General features: G+C 36.6%; 1 non-coding gene across 1 annotated transcript; it reads right to left on the reverse strand.

The window, feature by feature from the left end:
- Positions 1–4,581: 4,581 nt before the first annotated feature.
- LOC121266657 lies at positions 4,582–4,689 on the reverse strand. The gene has a single exon (XR_005940878.1). It is a non-coding gene; the product is annotated as a small nucleolar RNA R71 (small nucleolar RNA).
- Positions 4,690–18,917: the final 14,228 nt, after the last annotated feature.

Genomic DNA, 18,917 nt, shown 5'->3' on the forward strand with positions numbered 1-18,917 from the left:
GCTTGTTTGTGGAAAAGCCTACCATCTACTAGTGGAGCTAGAACACAGCCTATTGGGTGACAAGAACACTGAATTTTGATTTACAAGCAGCTGGCGAGAAGAGAATACTGCAAATCAACGAGATTGATGAGTTCCACAATGATGCTTATGAGAATGCTCGGATTTACAAAGATAAAACTAAAAGATGGCACGATAAGCATATTCTAAGAAGGGAATTTGAAGTCGGGCAGAAAGTTCTGTTATTTAACTCAAGACATTGACTCTTCCCAGGAAAACTGCGCTCTCAGTGGTCGGGACCGTTTGTGGTGACCCGTGTCTTTCTCTATGGGGCGGTTGAAGTCCATCACGAGACAAAGGGCACATTTAAAGTAAATGGATAGAGATTAAAACCCTGTGTAGATGGAGACTTTAACTCGAAAAAGAGTTCCATTGATCTTGCTAGTGATAAATGATGAGAGGATAATGTCTAGCTATAGACTTTAAATAAAGCGCTTTTGGGAGGCAACCCAAGTTTTTATTTTTTATTTTTGCTTAATATTATTCTTTTGCTTTCATCTTGCAGGAATGAAGAGTGGAGGAGATCTCCAAGGAGTACACGGTTGCACCTTCAAGGGGAGCATCTCTTACCTTCTCTCATTCTTTACTTTAGTTTTTCTTCCTTTTTCCCATTGATGACAATGTGATATTTAAGTTTAGGGGGAAAGGATATTATTTTATTTTATTTTTTGAAAAAGAAAAAAAAAATAATAACAATAACAATAATGATGATAAAAACGGTATGATTTGATGAATAAAAAACCTATGCTAAGAATATGATTGAAATTGATTATAATTTTTAGGAAAAATTCTCACTACTTAAACTTAGTTGTTAATTCTTTACTTGATCTTACTTAATTTGATATCTTCTATGTTCAATGGATGCTATAATGATCATTAATTGTTTTACATACATAGAGAAATTTTATGTGAATTTTGTGAATTTGTATGGTCTCAACTTACTCTATAACTTGTTTAATTACACTCGAGGCGAAATCCTAGATAGAATATTACTGGGGAAATGATTAAGGCATTTTTTTGGACCGATTAAGCCGTTCAAGCTTACCCATTTTTATCCCTAGCCACCCATTAGAGCTTTATTAAATTATATTTTAGCCTTATATTTTTCTTTCTTGTAAACCTCATATTCTCTGCCATTTTTGACCTTAAACACTTATTTCCCTACCTTTCAAGAGAACTAAGTTTACAAAAAGTCACAGGCTCACAAGAGCATGAAAGGCAAGAGAGGTAGAAGGTCTATAAGTAAAGTTAATTATAGCAATATTAGCAAAATCATAAGTTTGGGTGTGAAAAGTCAATTTGTTTACTGTGTGGCCAACAAGTAAAGGCCGATGAGAGTCATCCACAAAGGCAGTCGAAAAGATATGGAATACTTCCATGATGAAAGAAAAGAAAAAGAAAATGTTCGACCTGCCGTATAGAGGGGTAAAGAGAGAGATACTTGAAAGTACAATAAAGAGAGGTATGCCGAGAGATTCACAAGGATTGAGAAGAGATGTTTGTGTTAGAAGTGAGAATGCTCTATTTATTTTGTTCGTGTTCAAACATAAGTTCTCTTACTTTGTTTGAATCCTAACTTTTCTTTGTAGCCCTCACCCTAGCCTTACATTACATGCTTAATAAAGACCTATTGATCCCTGGTGATAGTTCTTGTTCTACATTAGTGGAGAGTGATTTGAAAAGCAAGCCTATGGAGTGTTTAGAGATTTTACTTGTTTGCATAAAACTATTCGGGGAGCTAATGATGAAGTGAGAATGATGGGTATGCATGAATGTGTGAATGGAGAATGCGGTGGAATTGAGTTTTGAATTAACTCTTGGATTTGATTGATCTTGAATGATTCCTTTGAATTATAGACTTTAGACAATCTTTAAGGTAATAAATTTTATGAATCAAACCAATACTTATTTTAATGGTCTTTCTTTTCTTATTTGCTCGAGGGCGAGCAAAGCTTAAGTTTGGGGATATTTGATAAGTCTGATTTTTATTCCTCTTTTATTTATGAAAAGTGTCATTTTTCTTTCAATAATATTGATTTTATTTTATTTCTATATATTTTCCTTTATTTTCTTGGATTTGAAGGAATGGGAAGATTTAGTGTGAAAGGAAAGCATTTTGGTACAAAAGAAGAGACTAAAGATTTAAACCGATGAGAGGCGGTGAGATCTGAAGAGAGCCGAGGAGATTTAGGTGAGGAAACTCGCGACCAGAAGGCGCAACCTGAATTCACGACTAGAATTGGTGATAAGAGTTAGGCGATAAGCGAGATATTTTATCTTCTAGGCGAGAATACTTGGTGTAAGGCTCCGAGCGACAAGATTGGGCGACCAGTCTAAACGACCAACTTAAAAGACTAACCTAAACGACATCGTAAGCAGCAACTAGTAAAGGCAAGCAGATTTACTGCCCGGTAGGTTGGCGAGATGAGTCTTTCATCTCGGTCAGGAACCTTACATCTTGGTCATTGGGCAAGCAGACCAGTTATATTCAGCGCACACGACATCTACCCAGTAGGACCCTTCCAAGTTCCTCAATCAATCTGCTGACCACAAAATCCTCCCGAACTTCGTAAATCAAGCCACTTATTACTGAATCTTCCATTTTAGATAATCCCATTATTCTTGGGATAATCTCTATTTATGTTAACATTTATCTTTAGAAACTATTTTCCAAATCCTTAGGTCAGATTGTAGCCGTATTTATCTTGTTTTTGGATTTAAGTTTTGGATTTGAGTTTTGACATCTATTTAATCCTGTCTTGTGGGATGAGGGTAGGAGAGTCTGAGTTTTAGATTTCAATAGTCCAAAGTTTATCATTTAAGGTTCTTCCAAGGAGACGGATCTGAATGGTAGAAGCGAGAGCCGCATGCTTCATCAACCTACTCCAACGAAAAACACTAGTTTTACTGTTTTTCTTTTCAATTTCATTATGAACTAATTTTATTTTCTAGAGCTTTGATGTAGTCTAGTGATGAGTGTATGAAAGTGCACTCTAAATATCCTATTATTAGACGAAAATGCTAAAATGTGAGTAGAAATCATAGAAATTAATGTGTACTCTTAGAGAAGGGAGACGGCTCATTACTGAAGAACGGAGAGACGAAATTAATTTCCATAGCCGCCGTTCGCTTTATTTTTCTCTTGAGATTTTTATTGTCCATTATATTTATGGGTAACTAAATTCTCAAGTAGGGCTTGGGATGAACTTGCACATTAGATGGTATTTTTAATTTATGTATTTGATTTTCAATTATTAAAACTCTTTTATTTTATCATTCTCAATTCATTGTTGATGTTTTTTTCTCCGAATAATCATAGAATTTATTCTGTTTATGGATTCAGTCATGCTCTTCCTATTGAATGGATTAGGTCTTTGATTATGTTTAGATCAATTATTTATCAATATTGATTTAATTTTTTACTGCATTATCGCTCTGTGAGTATATTGTCATCGTTGGATTTTCTCAATAGTGATCATAATTTACGTATTTTAAAAATGGTGAATGATTTTTCAAAGGGTTACATTTGGTTTAATTTTGATTTATAAATCCATACCTTCCGATTGTGAATTTTGGAAATTGAATTCCCAATTGAGTTATTCAATGAATTAAGAATAATTAAAATACTGGATTTGTGCAAGGGATTCCCGACGCTTTACTGTTTGTCAAATTTGAGTACTTTTTCCGTTAGTCACTTTGCTTCACTTTAATTTACTTTAAAATTAATATTTGTTCTCCATTAATCATTTAATATTTTTCTTTAATTTCTTTATTGTTTCTGCTATTCTTTTAATTTTTCTCTCTATGGAATCAACACCCCAAAGCTGTGCTACGACTACCGCGTTATTTTTTGGACGTAATCAAATTTTGGGGCTGTTGCCAAGGAGACGGTAGAATAATTGCTAGATAGTTTTTCTTTTCAGTAGTTTGTAAAGGCTGTAACTCCGTTCCTTCTTTTAGCTTGCTACATTATTTTTTTTCTTCTTTCTTTTTATGGTATTTTTATTTCTTCTAGTATTATTTTTTTACCTTGCATGCACAGATATAGAGACACATTGGGTAAATTTGCATATAGGCCTATGCTAGAGTCAGAATCAAACTTCTTAAATCCTTTATTTGACAATTCATCTAGTCCCGAAGAAATGAGTGAACACGAAGATCAATCCACTACAACTCTTCATGATTACCTCCACCCTACACGCACAGCCACACCATCATGCATTATGTTTCCAGCTAATACTCTCCAACTGGATTTTAAAACAGGGATATGATACAGTTACTCCCTACTTTTCATGGCTTGGAAAATGAAAATCCATATGCGGACATTAGGGAGTTTGAGAAAGTAGTTGCGAGTTTTCGTAGGCAAAATGCAATTGATGACGTTGTGAGACTTAAGTTCTTTCCTTTCCCTTTGAAGGATAGAGCTAAGAGTTGGCTATACTCGCTGAGACCACGATCTATTAGGTCATGGAATGAGATGACTCAGGTCTTCTTTAATAAATACTTTCCCCAACATAAGACCAATGCTTTAAAAAGGCAAATCTCCACATTTGCACAAAAGGACAGTGAGACTTTGTATCAGTCTTGGGAGAGATTTAAAGAGTTGTTGAGTATGTGTCCTCGCCATGAGTATGAGAATTGGCGCTTACTGAGTTATTTTTATAAGGGACTTACACCTAGAGAGCACCAATTTGTGGAGATGATGTGTAATGGTGAGTTCTTACAAAAAGATCCTGATGAGGACATAGAATACCTCAATGAGCTTGCTGAAAAAGCTTACTCATGGACTGGACCTAGTGCTACTGAAAGCACAAATAGGTCACGACCTATAGGAAACCCAAATGGTGGTGGAATTTACCATCTCAAGGAAAAAGATAGCCTAAAGGCTAAGGTTGAGATGCTCACTAGGGAGCTAGATATGTTAAAGACTAAGGACTTAAAGCAAACACACATGGCTAATCATGCAGAGTCTTTTGGACTATGTTTTGTGTGTGGCGGGGTACATCACCTTGCCCAAGAGTGCCACACAGTTGCTTAGATGAGAGAGATGTATTAGGAACAATGTAATGCCTTAGGTATGTACAAGAAGCCTTTTACACCTTACTCTGATACCTATAATCCGGGGTGGCGCAGTCACCCCAATTTTAGCTATAAATCTGAAAACCAGCTGCCTGCACAACCCCCTAGATCATATCCTGCACCTTCATCTTCTAGGAGTCCTTTAGAAGACACTTTGCATGCTTTTATTGAGGCACAGGGTAAGACTAACCAAAAGTTTGAATATTTGATTACGCAGGTTGTTGAAGAAAAAAAGGAGATAAATAACCAAGTGTCCAAATTGATGAGCTCCTTGGGTGTGAATCAGCGAGGTAAGTTCCCTTCTCAGGCTCAGTCCGCACCCCATGGTCAACACATGGCGTAAGAGAAATTGAAGGATGTGAATGCTATTATGACACGAAGTGGTAAGTCATTACACATCCCAACAATGAACAAATTAGAGGATATGGAAAAGGTTCAAGATAGTAGTGATACCAAGCTGCCCAAGGAACCTGAGGTGACAAAGAGTCCTGTTAAGGTACCATTCCTTCAAGCTTTAAAATCAAGCAAGCGAACTTTGGATCCTAACAATGAAAACCTAGAGAATTTAAGACAGGTAAAAATCAATCTTCCTCTTTTGCATGTGATTAAACAAGTTTCTACTTATGTAAAGTTCTCAAGGATTTGTGTAAAGTTAAGAGGAAGCATCATGTGAAGAAGACAGCGTTCCTGACAGGGCAAGTTAGTGCTCTAATTAAGCAGTGGATTCCTCCCAAGTACAAGGATCCTGGTTGTCCAACCATTACATGCAGCATTGGAAATCATGAGTTTGGGCAAGCTTTGCTAGATTTAGGAGCTAGTGTAAATTTGACACCTTATTCCATTTATTTACAGCTTGGTTTGGGTGAAATTATACCCACTTCTGTGGTGCTTCAATTGGCTGACCGTTTAGTTAAGAAATCGAGAGGAATAGTTGAGGATGTTTTGACCTAAATTGACAAGTTTTACTACCCTGTTAATTTCTTAGTCCTTGATACTAGTTTTGTTGTTGACTCTAATTCTAAAATCTCCTTAATTTTAGAATTAATGATCAATTACTTATCTAGATTGATTTAATTGTTTGCTGCAATATCGCTCCCTAAGTATATTGTCATCGTTGGATTTTCTCAATAGTGATAATAATTTATGCATTTTAAAAGTGGTGAATCATTTTTCAAAGGGCTACATTTAGTTAATTTTGGTTTATAAATCGATACCTTCTGATTGGGAATTTTGGGAATTGAGTTTCCAATTGAGTTATTCAATGAAGTAAGAATAATTAAAATACTGGATTTGTGCAAGGGATTCTCGATGCTTTACTGTTTGTCAAATTTGAGTACTTTTTCTGTTAGTCACTTTACTTTAATTTGCTTTCAAATTTAATATTTGTTCTCCATTAATCATTTAATATTTTTCTTTAGTTTCTTTGTTATTTCTGCTATTCTTTTAATTTGTCTCTCTGTAGAATTGACACCCCAAAGTTGTGCTACGACGCGTTATTCTTTGGGCATAATCATCTAGCATTGAACACACAGTTTATATTCGAAGTTATTTCATTTTTAATATTTCCATAATTGAGTGCTTATTCCTTGTTCCTAATGCTTGCAATTTTCTAACTAATTATTGTTCGATTTATTGAATTGCAATGAGGCCAAGAGGTAATTTGTGATTAGTGCTCTAGGTTTAAGCACCATTAGTTGAGTGAAAGTAGAGATACTTTACCACAATTAGTGTGATTTTCAAGAAAAATTCAAAGAACTTAATAAGTCTCTAATTAGTTAAATTCACATAGAGATATGAAGTTATTAGTTGGAGATATTTTTGGTATTGTTCGAGAGAAAATATTGAATAGTTAAGGGGTTTTTATCATCAACTTGGGATAATTGGAATTCTATAACAATGAAGAATAAATTGTATGGGATTTGCTAGGTGAAATCAAACACTCTAGATCTATTCTTATTATCTTTAAAATCTTAATTTTAATGTTATTTTCTTCAGTTTGATTTAGATAATCTGTTTTTCAAATTTTGGTTTTCCAAATAGTAATTAATTTAGTAAATTTCAATACTCAATAGCATAATTATTCCTTGTGGGTTTGACATCCATTTTCTTTAAAACACTTTACTACTTGTTACGATTCTGTACACTTAAAGATATTTTTCAGCACAACACCAAGCACACACATACCACACGTCCAAGACCTAACTTAGGTCGAGGAAGAGGGACATAAGCATCACAACAACAAAGGCCTCTAGGTTGAGTGCTTATAGTACCTCTATGTACAAGAAAACCCTATGAACAAGAAAATATTAGGGTTGTGTTTTTTTGAAATTTTAACTATTGAATCAACCTTTTTAGAGCTTGATCATATTGCTTTTGCTTGGATCTTTGTATGTAGACCTTCAACCTACTCTTGGATAATATGTGTATATGCCGTGTGAGCTTGCACTCGCATGTTATTTTATGATCTAGTTGAATGGATGAAATCTCTGATTATGCCATGCTATGTGTTCGATTCTATATAAATAAATATATTTGCCATGTTGGTTGTCTCTTATGATGCCATGCTTTGTATTCAGATTTATATGATTATGTTGCCATGTTATTTGATGATGTTATATCGAATATGTTAGAAGTTATAAGCTCATGTTACTTTTGTAAAATCATGCCTACAAGTGCCTATGTGTTTCAACCAAGCATAGTGAATGATGTTTATGAAACTATTTTACCATTTGATAAGTGTTGAATGCCATTGTTCATATGTGTAAAACCAAGTATTCGCATCTTCTAATATTTTTAAGCTGTAACATGAGATGCATATTGCTTGGTGTGTGATTGCATGAATCTCGGCATACATGATTACATGGTTCATGAAACGAAGGAAGCATCATAAGTCCATGTCACATGCATTTGGGTTTGTGCATTGTTTTCAAAGAAATAAGTCAATAAATATTTTATTTTGACCCCAAATTCTAGGGCAGAGGAATGTCCTAGTGGAACTCCTTTGTCCACTATGGAGTGTGTAAATTGGAGTTCTGAATCCTGGGTCGATGAAGTACAGTCAGCGGACCTCGAATGGATCATTTATAAAGGATGCTGAACGAGGTAGCACCTAAAGCTAGTGGGTGCTTATATGTGTTGTGTGCGGTGAAGGTGAATATGACAAACTGCCGCACAAGAATAAGATGTAGTCACCCGGCCAAGTGGACCTTAGCGCGATGTTGTATCTAGCAGGGAACACATGCTGCGTAGGGGAATCGTGAGGTAGCCAACCATATTGTTACAAGTAAAGAGATAAGGCCGTAAGTAAAATTTGTGTATGAAATAGTTCAAAGTGCAAAGGAAAAATATGTGATTTGAAAAGTCAAAAGAACTTTGTCAAGTGATATTGAAAAGTCAAATTGCATAAGTGATTTTGCTATGTCAAGTACATGTCCATACATTTATTTCATGGTTCGCCTTTGTATGCTTATATTAACTGTTGTATGTTATTTGTTTACTTACGATAAATCTCACCGTGGTAGTTTCCACTACTATTTCCAACTCGAATGGTAGAAGTTGTTACAGGTTTAGGCCAGGACCTTGGAGAAATGCAAGAGAGTGGATCCCCTTCCCAAGAAGGAGGCCCCGAGGAGCCCTGAGTGCTCGGTGGATCCGTCAGTACAGGATAGGTTAAGCGACCAATTGCTTCATAAGTGAAATTTTGAAACTTCTTGAGGAGTTGTAGAGGATTATCCAACGTGACCAAGCAAAGTGAAGACTTGGGACTCACAAGGACTTATATTACTGTTATGGATTGAGATTCCTTTTGTTGGGAATCCCTGATGTTTTTGGGAAATATTATTATGACTTACAACTTTTGGGATGAAATAATTGCCTTTTGGTACCATGAATTTAGTATTTGCTCTAAACTTTACTTAGTCTATACTTTTCAGCTGCGAGTTATTGCATAATGCTAGTAACATGCTAGATGCATTGCATATTAACTGTCATGAACGGGGGGTTTGTAGCCTTGAGTTTACATGTCTCGACTTTGCAGTCACTGTCCAATCCTAAACAGAGCTCGGGGCATCACACTCGTGAAAATCCTGGAAGGTTTCACGAATTGAGCAATCACGTAGGTTTTAGTCTGTCCGCATGAGTAGTTTTACTACTTACTATGGTGCCAAAAACGTGATTTTATTTATTTAGGAGTGTGAGAATTAGAAATGTTATGTGCCATTACTCTTATGATTTTATGGCACAATAAAATGATTTTTTGTTTTTTGGACAAAACGCGACACCCTCAGCGCTAAACGATTTTATTTAGTTGATATATCTGGGATTGGACGGAGACTGAAATGTTGAGATATGTAACTCAAAGTGACATACCCCTATTCATGACAGTTAGGATACAATGCACCTATTTGCACTAGCAGTATGCAAAAAATTGCAGCAGAAAAATTTATGGTTGGTATAAAACTAACCAATGCTTAAAGTAATTACATTAGAGCATGGTACCATAAAATTAATCATACCAAAAGTTGTCATGTCATAACATCTTTCAAAACAACCCAAATAAGTGTTTAACATTTTTCCCAAAACAAGGGAAACTTAAGCCTTAATTCATTTATCCTTGCCCTGATTAAGCAACCTCCTTAGCTCCTCGAAGAGCTGCAAAACCTCAGTGATAAATTGGTCGGCGACTTCTAGCCTATCTACCAGGGAGGGCTCAAACAAGCTCTCAGTGCTCTTCGACACCTCCTTGATTGTCGTGGGTACCGACCTCTTGCATTTCCCCATGTGAGATCTCTTCGTGTCCTGTCACTACTTCTACGATTCTCGGTAGAGAATGGTAGTGGAAACTACTACAATGAGATTTCAAAAAATCTCAGTAAGAAAACACGCAACATACAACAGATAAACATAAGCATACAATGGTAAACCATGAGATGAATGCATGGACATGTACTTGACTTAAAACTTGACTTATGCAACTTGACCTATTTTAAAACATGAAACGGAGATTCTTAGAACTTTCAGAAAAACATGTTGATCATTACACATATCATATCTTATCATATCATATCATATGAGCTCATGCCCTTGTTCATTTCATATAACACTTGGGTGGACACATCACGATTCTACTTTGCACCATGTGTTGTTGCTAGTTACCACATTACCAACAGTCCGTACACCGTGGTGAATACATCATGTTCATATTCATTATAACATGATAGTACTTCGCTGAGTTATTTGTCTTATTCTTAACATTAGGTGCTACCTCGCTTTGGCACCCTTTCCAAAAAGATCCATTCGAGGTACGCCGATGGTTCTTTGTCGACCAAGGTGTTATCACTCAATTCTTATGCACTCTAAAGTGGACAGAGGAGTTCCACCAGTAAATTCTCCCGTCCTAGCATTTGGGGTTGTGATAAAAACATATATTGACTCATCTTTTGAAAAACATCATTTACCCAAATGCCCGTGACATGAAACTTTAGACATTATTTTCTTTTATTAAAACATGTGACATATGAGATGTCATCTATGCATGAAAACAAGCATGGCACATTTCGGTTTATAGCTTGACAACAATAGAACTTTTACATGCATAACATGTTACGTAGGCAAACACTTAAAACATATCATAAACAAAATAACAATGATCAATCAGAACACATAGACAAGGCCAAGACTTTCAAGGTTCACAAAGCATGTAAAAATAGTCTTTTGACATGAGCAAACCTAAATCACTTATAGACTATAGATCATGGCAAAACTATCATACCAGCCGAAACATTATACACACTTGATGATGGCAAATCGTTACACTAGCCGAATACTATATACATGTGGTTATGGCATATTCTCATACAAACTGAAGCAATATATATATATATATATATTCATGTAATCGTGGAGTAATAAGTATATACAATAGCAACCGAGATGCAAAGTTCACGCAACGATATACAAATATTAACCGAGGTAGGTTGAGGGTCTACTTACCACAAATCCGTCGTAAGTTATTATTAGCAAGCTAAAATAGAGTTGACGTAACTCATTAGAACAAAGGATCAAAACCATTGAGTTCATTTGACCTTAGCTAGGTCATGAAAGTGTGGGTGGTGTGCATGTGATATGGCTGGATGTCTTGAAGCAAAAATGAGGATTTGGGTTCTCAAACTTTCGGTCTCCCCCCTTGGGAAAAACCTAGAGTATTCCAATGGTTGAAACAACCCTTCGTGTGAGTGTGTTCTTGGTGATCTCAAATCCCTTTAAGATTCCTATCACTTTTGAGTTAGGCGTGTATGTGTGTTTGGAGAAAGGAGATGGACGAACGTGTGATTCTTCCTTGCTTGGAGTCGTGACTTCTTGCTTATGGGAAGAAAATCGTGTTTGTTTGCTTGAGGAGAAAGTGTACGAAAATGGTGTTTGAAACATGGAAGAGAGAAATCTTCTAAGTGGCGTGTAGGGGAGTGTGGAGAGGAAGAGAGAAAGAGTGAAATCCAAAAATGGCAAAGAGAAAAAGCCCTTGGGCGTGTTGCTTCTCCCCCCTTTTATAAATTTTTCCAATGAATCCCATTGGTTGTTTATGGACCATTGCATGTAGGTCATGTGGCGTGTGCCCCTTCCCTTGGCTGAAACCTTTTCCCCTTCTTGCATCATTGGGTGACTTTGGAAAGATCAAGGGCCACATTGGACATGAGGCATGTGTATTGCCCCAAGCCAAACCCTAAAGTCCCCTAAGTTCGTTCCATTTCGTCTAGGTTCAATGTACCCAAGGTGCAAAAGCGTAAAATCCTCAAAGTCCCTTCATTTCCTCAAGAAAGTGGGTGTGTGCATGCATGCCAAGTGGCATAGGCGAGTGGTGAGTGCATGAGCCGCCCCCCTCTCTTTTTGCCGTGAGGATCCTCCTTCCTCTTCCTTTGCATATTCCCTAGGTGGCTCTCCAACTACCCAAAGCCTTCTTGAGTCCCTAAAATGACATGTGGCAAGTGAGTAGACGAGGATGGGTGTGGTGGCCGAGTGGTCCTTTGGCCTCCCCTAGGTGTCCTCATTATAATGTTCTAGAAGTTCTATGCATGAGTGACAAGTGGCAAGCCGAGTGGCTTTTCATCATGGTAGGCGTGCAAGGCTTTTGGGTTTCCAAAACGCTAAGGCTTTTGGGTTTCCAAAACCCTAAGCTTCTCTCCCCTTTAACCCACTATCATGTCCAGGTTCGTTAGGCTGTGCATGCAAGACATGTGGCAAGGCCACATGGTGTTGGGCATGCCCCTTGGGCCTTGAGACTTTTGGGCTGGCTAAAATTCTAAGGCTTAGGTGGCCTATCTCATGGGCTTGGGTGCGTAGTGCACTGATGAAATAATGAGGCCCATGGCTTTTAAACATTCTATACCTAATTCATAGCCCAAAATAAATAATACACTAGCGATGAAATATAAACGAAGACTTGGCTAAGTCTGGGTTATCAAATCCTCCCCCCTTAAGAAAAGATTTCATCATTGAAATTGGCACCGCAATCATCGACTAAAAATAACTCGCAACAAGTAATATCGGGATTATTACCTCTATTACTCACTGCCGTGGAATCTTCAAATGATAATGATGGGGATGATACTTCATTTTTTTCTTCCTTCACCGAATCTTGCGAAAAATAAAATATTGCATCCAAATCATAGTCATAGTACATGTTCACCCTCATTTCACTCAACTTATGTTGTATCTCAAGCTCAGTGTCTTTGATGAGTGTATGAAAGTGCAGTCTAAATACCCTATTATTTAACTAGAATGCTAAAATGTAAATATAAATTATAAGAATTAATTTATATTTTTGAATTTAGTTTCTATTTACTGTGGAATACTCCTAAACACATTTTTATGTTTAATTTAAGAATCCATAAAAGAGAGAGCTAAAGTTCAGTCAAATTCAAAGGAATTTTTGAATTGGAATAATTTCCAAGAATTTTCGACGAAACATTGCTTTTGAATTGAGCAAGACTTTTAAGTAATAAGGACTCTTCATTTTCAACGTGCGTTGACTTTTAATGTGGATAGACATGTGGACTTTCAACAAAGCAAGGATGCTTCAACATGATAGGACTTCAACATTGGGATAACTTTCCAAAATATCAAATAAAGGATAACTTCAAATGAGGTGGATTTGAGAGTAATTTGGATCAAGAATAAAAGAAACAAATCACAAAAGGTAACTGCAAGAAGTCAAAATCCAAAACGCGCTAGGAGACAGCCTGTATATACCTTTGTTTTTTATCATAACTTTACATTCACACATCCGATTGATGTAATTCTTAATGCATTGTAAAGCTATTTTAAAGGGATACAAATTCGTAACAGATAATGATGTCTAAATTCTGACTCCTGAAGCACGTACAAGGCTGCCAATATGAGTTCTAAAAGTTAGGCATTTTTTATGCAGGAATGAGGAAAACGTTAGGGTTTCTTTTATACCCGAAAGAAGCATATCATTGGGGGAGTTTTTGAACGGAGGACGGCACATATCTGGAGAAGAGGAAAATACCATTTTTATTTTTTATTTTTTAGTTCTTCCATAGTGAACTAAATCTTTGGTAAAGCTTAGTGTAGAAATTGATTGGTGAAAAATATTTTGACTTTATTTCAATTCACAGATTAAGTTTTATTGTTTAAGATTTTAGAATTGAATTCTCTATTTGTTTTGGATTTTTATATGTCTGAGACAATTATATTAAATCTTGTTATGACTTGATTTCGTTGAGCTATAGCATTATGAATATATATGATTGTGACTTAAACAGTTATTTTTTTTGTCATTGATGCAATCTTTTGCTACACTATTATTTGTGAATATAGTGTCATCTTTAGATCTAATATTCATTTTTATATATGAAAACTGTGGTTTAAAGAGGGAGAATAGATTGTAGAATTAAATTTGAGAAAGTAGATGAATATAATGTCATATTTTCCAATTAGGATTTTAGTGCTATAATTCTTAATTGTGTATATTGTTTGGATTGAAAAGTCAGTGCATTGGATCCGGTTGATGGAAGCCCGAAACTTTACTTACCTTTTTATTCGTACCCTAGTCTCATTTTAATTGCGTGCTTTAGATAGAATTTTCATATTCTTGTCATATTGTGATTTAATCTTTTCCCTTAAGCTTGCATCTTGTAGTGTTTCTTACGACTCCCTATGGATCAACACCCTGAACTATACTATACTACCACGTAATAGTTTGGGCATAATCAAATTTTAGCGCCATTGCAGGGGAGTGCGGTGCAAGAATCAATACAAGGCATAATTTATTCCAGCAGCGTGTAAAGGCGGTAACTTCGTTTCCTCTTTTAGCTTGCTGTATTATTATTTTCTTTCTTTCTTTTCATAGTATTTTTAGTATTTTGTACCTTGCATGCATAGATATAGAGACGCCTTGGGTAGATATGCTTGTACGCCTGTGCTAGAATCAAAATCAAATTTTTTAAATCCTTTATTTGACAATACATCTAGTCTCGAAGAAATGAGTGAACACGAAGATCAACCCACTAGAACTCTTCAGGATTACCTCCTCCCTACACACATAGCCACACCATCATGCATCATGTTTCCAGCGAACACTCACCAACTTGATTTTAAAAGAGGAATGATACAGCTACTTCCCACCTTTCATGGTTTAAAGAATGAAAATCCTTATTCGCATATTTGGGAGTTTGAGAAAGTAGTTACAACTTTCCATAGTCATAATGCTGCAGATGATGTTGTGAGACTTAAGTTCTTTCATTTCTCTTTGAAGGATAGAGCAAATAATTGGTTGTACTCACTAAGACCACGATCAATAGGATCATGGAGTGAGATGACATAGGTCTTCTTTAACAAATATTTTCTCCAACATAAGACCAATGCTTTGAAGAGGCAGATCTCCATATTTGCATAAAGGGATAGTGAGACTTGTATCAAGCTTGAAAGAGGTTTAAGGAGTTGTTGAATATGTGTCCTCACCATGGGTATGAGAACTGGTGCTTCGTTAGTTATTTCTATGAGGGACATATACCTAGAGAGCATCAATTCATAGAGATGATGTGTAATGGTGAGTTTTTGCAGAAAAATCTAGATGAGGCCATAGAATATCTCAATGAGCTTACTGAAAAAGCTCACACTTGGACCGGACTTAGTGCTACTGAGAGTATAAATAGTGGTAGAATTTACCATCTTAGGGAAGAGGTAATCTAAAACCTAAGGTGGAGATGCTTACTAGGGAGTTAGAGGTGTTAGAAACTAAAGATTTATAGCCAACATACATGTCTACTCATGAAGAGTCCTTTGGACCGTGTTTTGTGTGTGGTTGGGTAGATCACCTAGCTCAAGAGTTCCCTACATTTGTTGAAATAAGGAAAATTTATAAGGAAGAATGTAATGCCTTAGGTATTACAAGAAGCCTTTCGCACCTTTCTCCAATACCTACAATCTGGGGTGGCGTAATCACTCCAATTTTACTTGAAAATCTGAAAACCAACAACCTGCACTGCCACCTAGAGCTTACCCTGCAGCATCTTCTTCTTCTAGGAACCCCTTAGAAGATACTTTACATGCTTTTATTGAGGTACGTGGTAAAACTAATCAAAAGTTTGAGTCTTTGATTACGTAGGTTGTTGAAGAAAACAAGGAGATACAGAGCCATGTATCTAAGTTGATGACCTCCTTGAGTGTGAATAAGCATGGCAAGTTCCCTTCTCAAGCTCAATCCACACTCCAAGGTCAACATATGGTGCAAGAAAATTTGAAGGATATCAATGTCATTGTGATACAAAGCGGTAAATCCTTACACATCCAACAACTGATAAGTCAGAGGATGATGAAGAGGATCAAAGCAATAGTGGTGTCGAGCTGCCCAGGGAAGTTGAGGTAATAAAGAGCCTAGTTAATGTACCACTTTCTCAAACTTTAAAATTGAATATGCAAACTTTGGATTCTACCAATGAAATCTTGGAGAACCTCAAGCAAGTAAAAATTAACCTCCCTCTTTTGCATGTTATTAAAAAAGTTCATTCTTATGCGAAAGTTCTCAAACATTTGTGTACAGTTAAGAGGAAGCACCATGCTAAGAAGAAAAATATTCCTGACAGAGCAAGTTAGTGCTTTAATCGAGCAGCAAATTCCTCCTAAGTACAAAGATCCTGGTTATCCAATGTAACACCCCACTTCCCAAAAAGACATTTTAGAATTTTCGAGGAGCGGGTGTGCTACTACTAAACTTGAACTTAAAAAATTTTCTTTTTAATAACGCGCCAGATGCGAAAGATTCTATAAATAAAACAAAATTTAATAAATACTTACAATCCAAAATAGAGTCTGCGGAAGCACTTATTAAAGAAAAAAAATACGGAAGGCTCATGTGCTGATCAGAATAATTTATTTAAACCTTAAACCATAAAAATAATCATAGCATAATCTGTCTAGGCCTCTGCCTCGCCTCCTGAGGTCAAGTCATGTCCTGCAGTCTCATCCTCATAAATGTCATCACCTGTTGTGGTTTAAAAAAATATAGAAATAAACTAAAATGAGTCGAATACTCAACAAGCAACACATCATACAGTAAACATAATAAACATAAGGTTTCTTGAAAAACGTGCATATTCATAAATACATACATAAATAACATGAACATGAACATTAACTTATCTTTCACTTATCATAGGCTGTTACCCACTGTTGACCCCCGTGAGTTAGGGTTAGCGAATCTAAGTAGATTCTGATTCCGCCCGTGGCCGCGGGTTGTGGAATCCATACATAAGGAAGACATACTGGGTGCACTACCAGCACGACCTGGCAATGCAATATGCCCATAACATAGGTATCGTCTTCATATCATAACATAGGCCGTTACATATCTTATCATAATCATACTTGTATACTTGTCATTTCATAAATTTCAAAGGAAATCGCATACATACTTGTTCATATCATAGATTTCAAAAGAAATCACATACATACTTGTCATGTCATATCATAGATTTCAAATGAAATCACATTCTTTCATAAATGTCGTGATACATGTTTCCTCACATAAATTCATGACTTTTCATAAATAATTTTATGCATAACTCTCACATAAAATCATGCATGACTTTCCATAACTGCATAAATTATCACATAAGATCATCAATTTTCATAAACCTTCAAATAAAATCATGACTTTCATAAAATACTTTAATGCATAAATCTTCACATAAAATCATGATTTAGGTATGTAAAAAGGGACTTCTAATGGAGGGCGTACATGCATAATATTTTTATAAAAGACATGTCGTTTACCGTACATACATGTAAGGGTATGATTATGCTACTTACCTTGCAGTGCTAATCCACTATTTTCGGCACGTAATCAGTCACCTCTACAATGAGCGTGTAATTTCCGTAAATATTCCAATTGAACACGTGTTACAATATTTAATCCTGAAAAGCTAAAATTAACCTATTTTAGTTCTTCAATACTTAAAATTCTCCTAATCCCTAAAATACCATCATTTCCCTAAACTCATTGACATATAAATGATATTCACTTACCCTAAATTTAATTCAATACAAGTCTATCTAAGAAACAAGTCTATCCCACTTAAATAATATAACTGTCGCTCTAATAAAAAATATTATCAAGCCCAAAATGATTTAGAACCCGAATATAGCCTAATAACATACATGTTTATCTTCATGATAATTAAAAATTAACTCAATTCTAAGTAAGATCCTAATATGCCTGCTTAGGCTAATTACATTACAAAGTAAACTCAAAAGGGCAAAATTGTCATTGTTACAAACTAGAACCTATTTTGTTTGAAACGTAACCATGCAACTACGTAGACGGACACACAGCAGAGCTTACCGAGAGCTAGGCATGAGGCTTTCAGGCTTGGTGGTGCTGAACGGCGGAGCTGGGTGGTTCCTCGGTGGCTCAAGGTTGGAGAGATAGAGAGAAACAGAAAGCTGGAGAGAGAGAGAGAGAGAGAGAGAGAGAGAGAGAGACCAAGTGATGAAAGAAAAAAGAAAATCTGAGAGGGATCGGAGAGAACCAGAGGGCACGTCGTAAGCTTACAGAAAGGGAGCAGTGGCTTGGGCTGGCATGAGGTGCCCGGCGGCACTTCCTGTGCAGTGTGGTGAACATGAGTAGGGAGTTGGTGCCGTGGGGTGGTTGGGCTGTGGCTCACGGTGGGGAGAAAAAAATCCCCTGTTTTCGATGGTGAAAACAGAGCACCCTCTCTAAACGTTTCGGTGGTCGGTGCCATTTACGTGGGCTGCGGAAAGACTCTATTTGCCGTGTGGTGGTTGCTGCGTGTGGTTGGTTGAGTGTTTGGAGGTGGATAAAAAACTAGACTCTCTCGGGGATGGACTTGCGGGTTGAGTGGTTCTGTGTGGTGCACGTGAAGGCTTGGCTGAGCGACGGTGGTGGAGGGCAGCGGCAAGGGGCTTGCTATTTGGGTTGGCGTGGAGGGGATCTTAGTACGACGTGGGGAAGGAGGCGTGGGTTGTTGGGTTTGGTTTCGGCTTGAGGAAGAGGCTGGTTGATCACACTGGAAATAATGGTTCGGACTGGACGTAATAAGCCTCTATATATAGACTAATGAAAACCCTAGTGAAGAAGAAGATGAAACGTACGTGCATGGAAGTGGATTAGATTTTGTGCGTGTTTGAAATTTATAGAATAAAATCCGGTTGTTAGGAGTTTTAATATGAAGAGGAAATAAGAATAGTAATAGTGTTTGGACTCTAACACACACGTGATTGGAGAAAAAAATAAAATAAATAAT

Source organism: Juglans microcarpa x Juglans regia, chromosome 5D (genome assembly GCF_004785595.1).
Source record: "Juglans microcarpa x Juglans regia isolate MS1-56 chromosome 5D, Jm3101_v1.0, whole genome shotgun sequence".
Classification (NCBI taxonomy): Eukaryota; Viridiplantae; Streptophyta; class Magnoliopsida; order Fagales; family Juglandaceae; genus Juglans; species Juglans microcarpa x Juglans regia.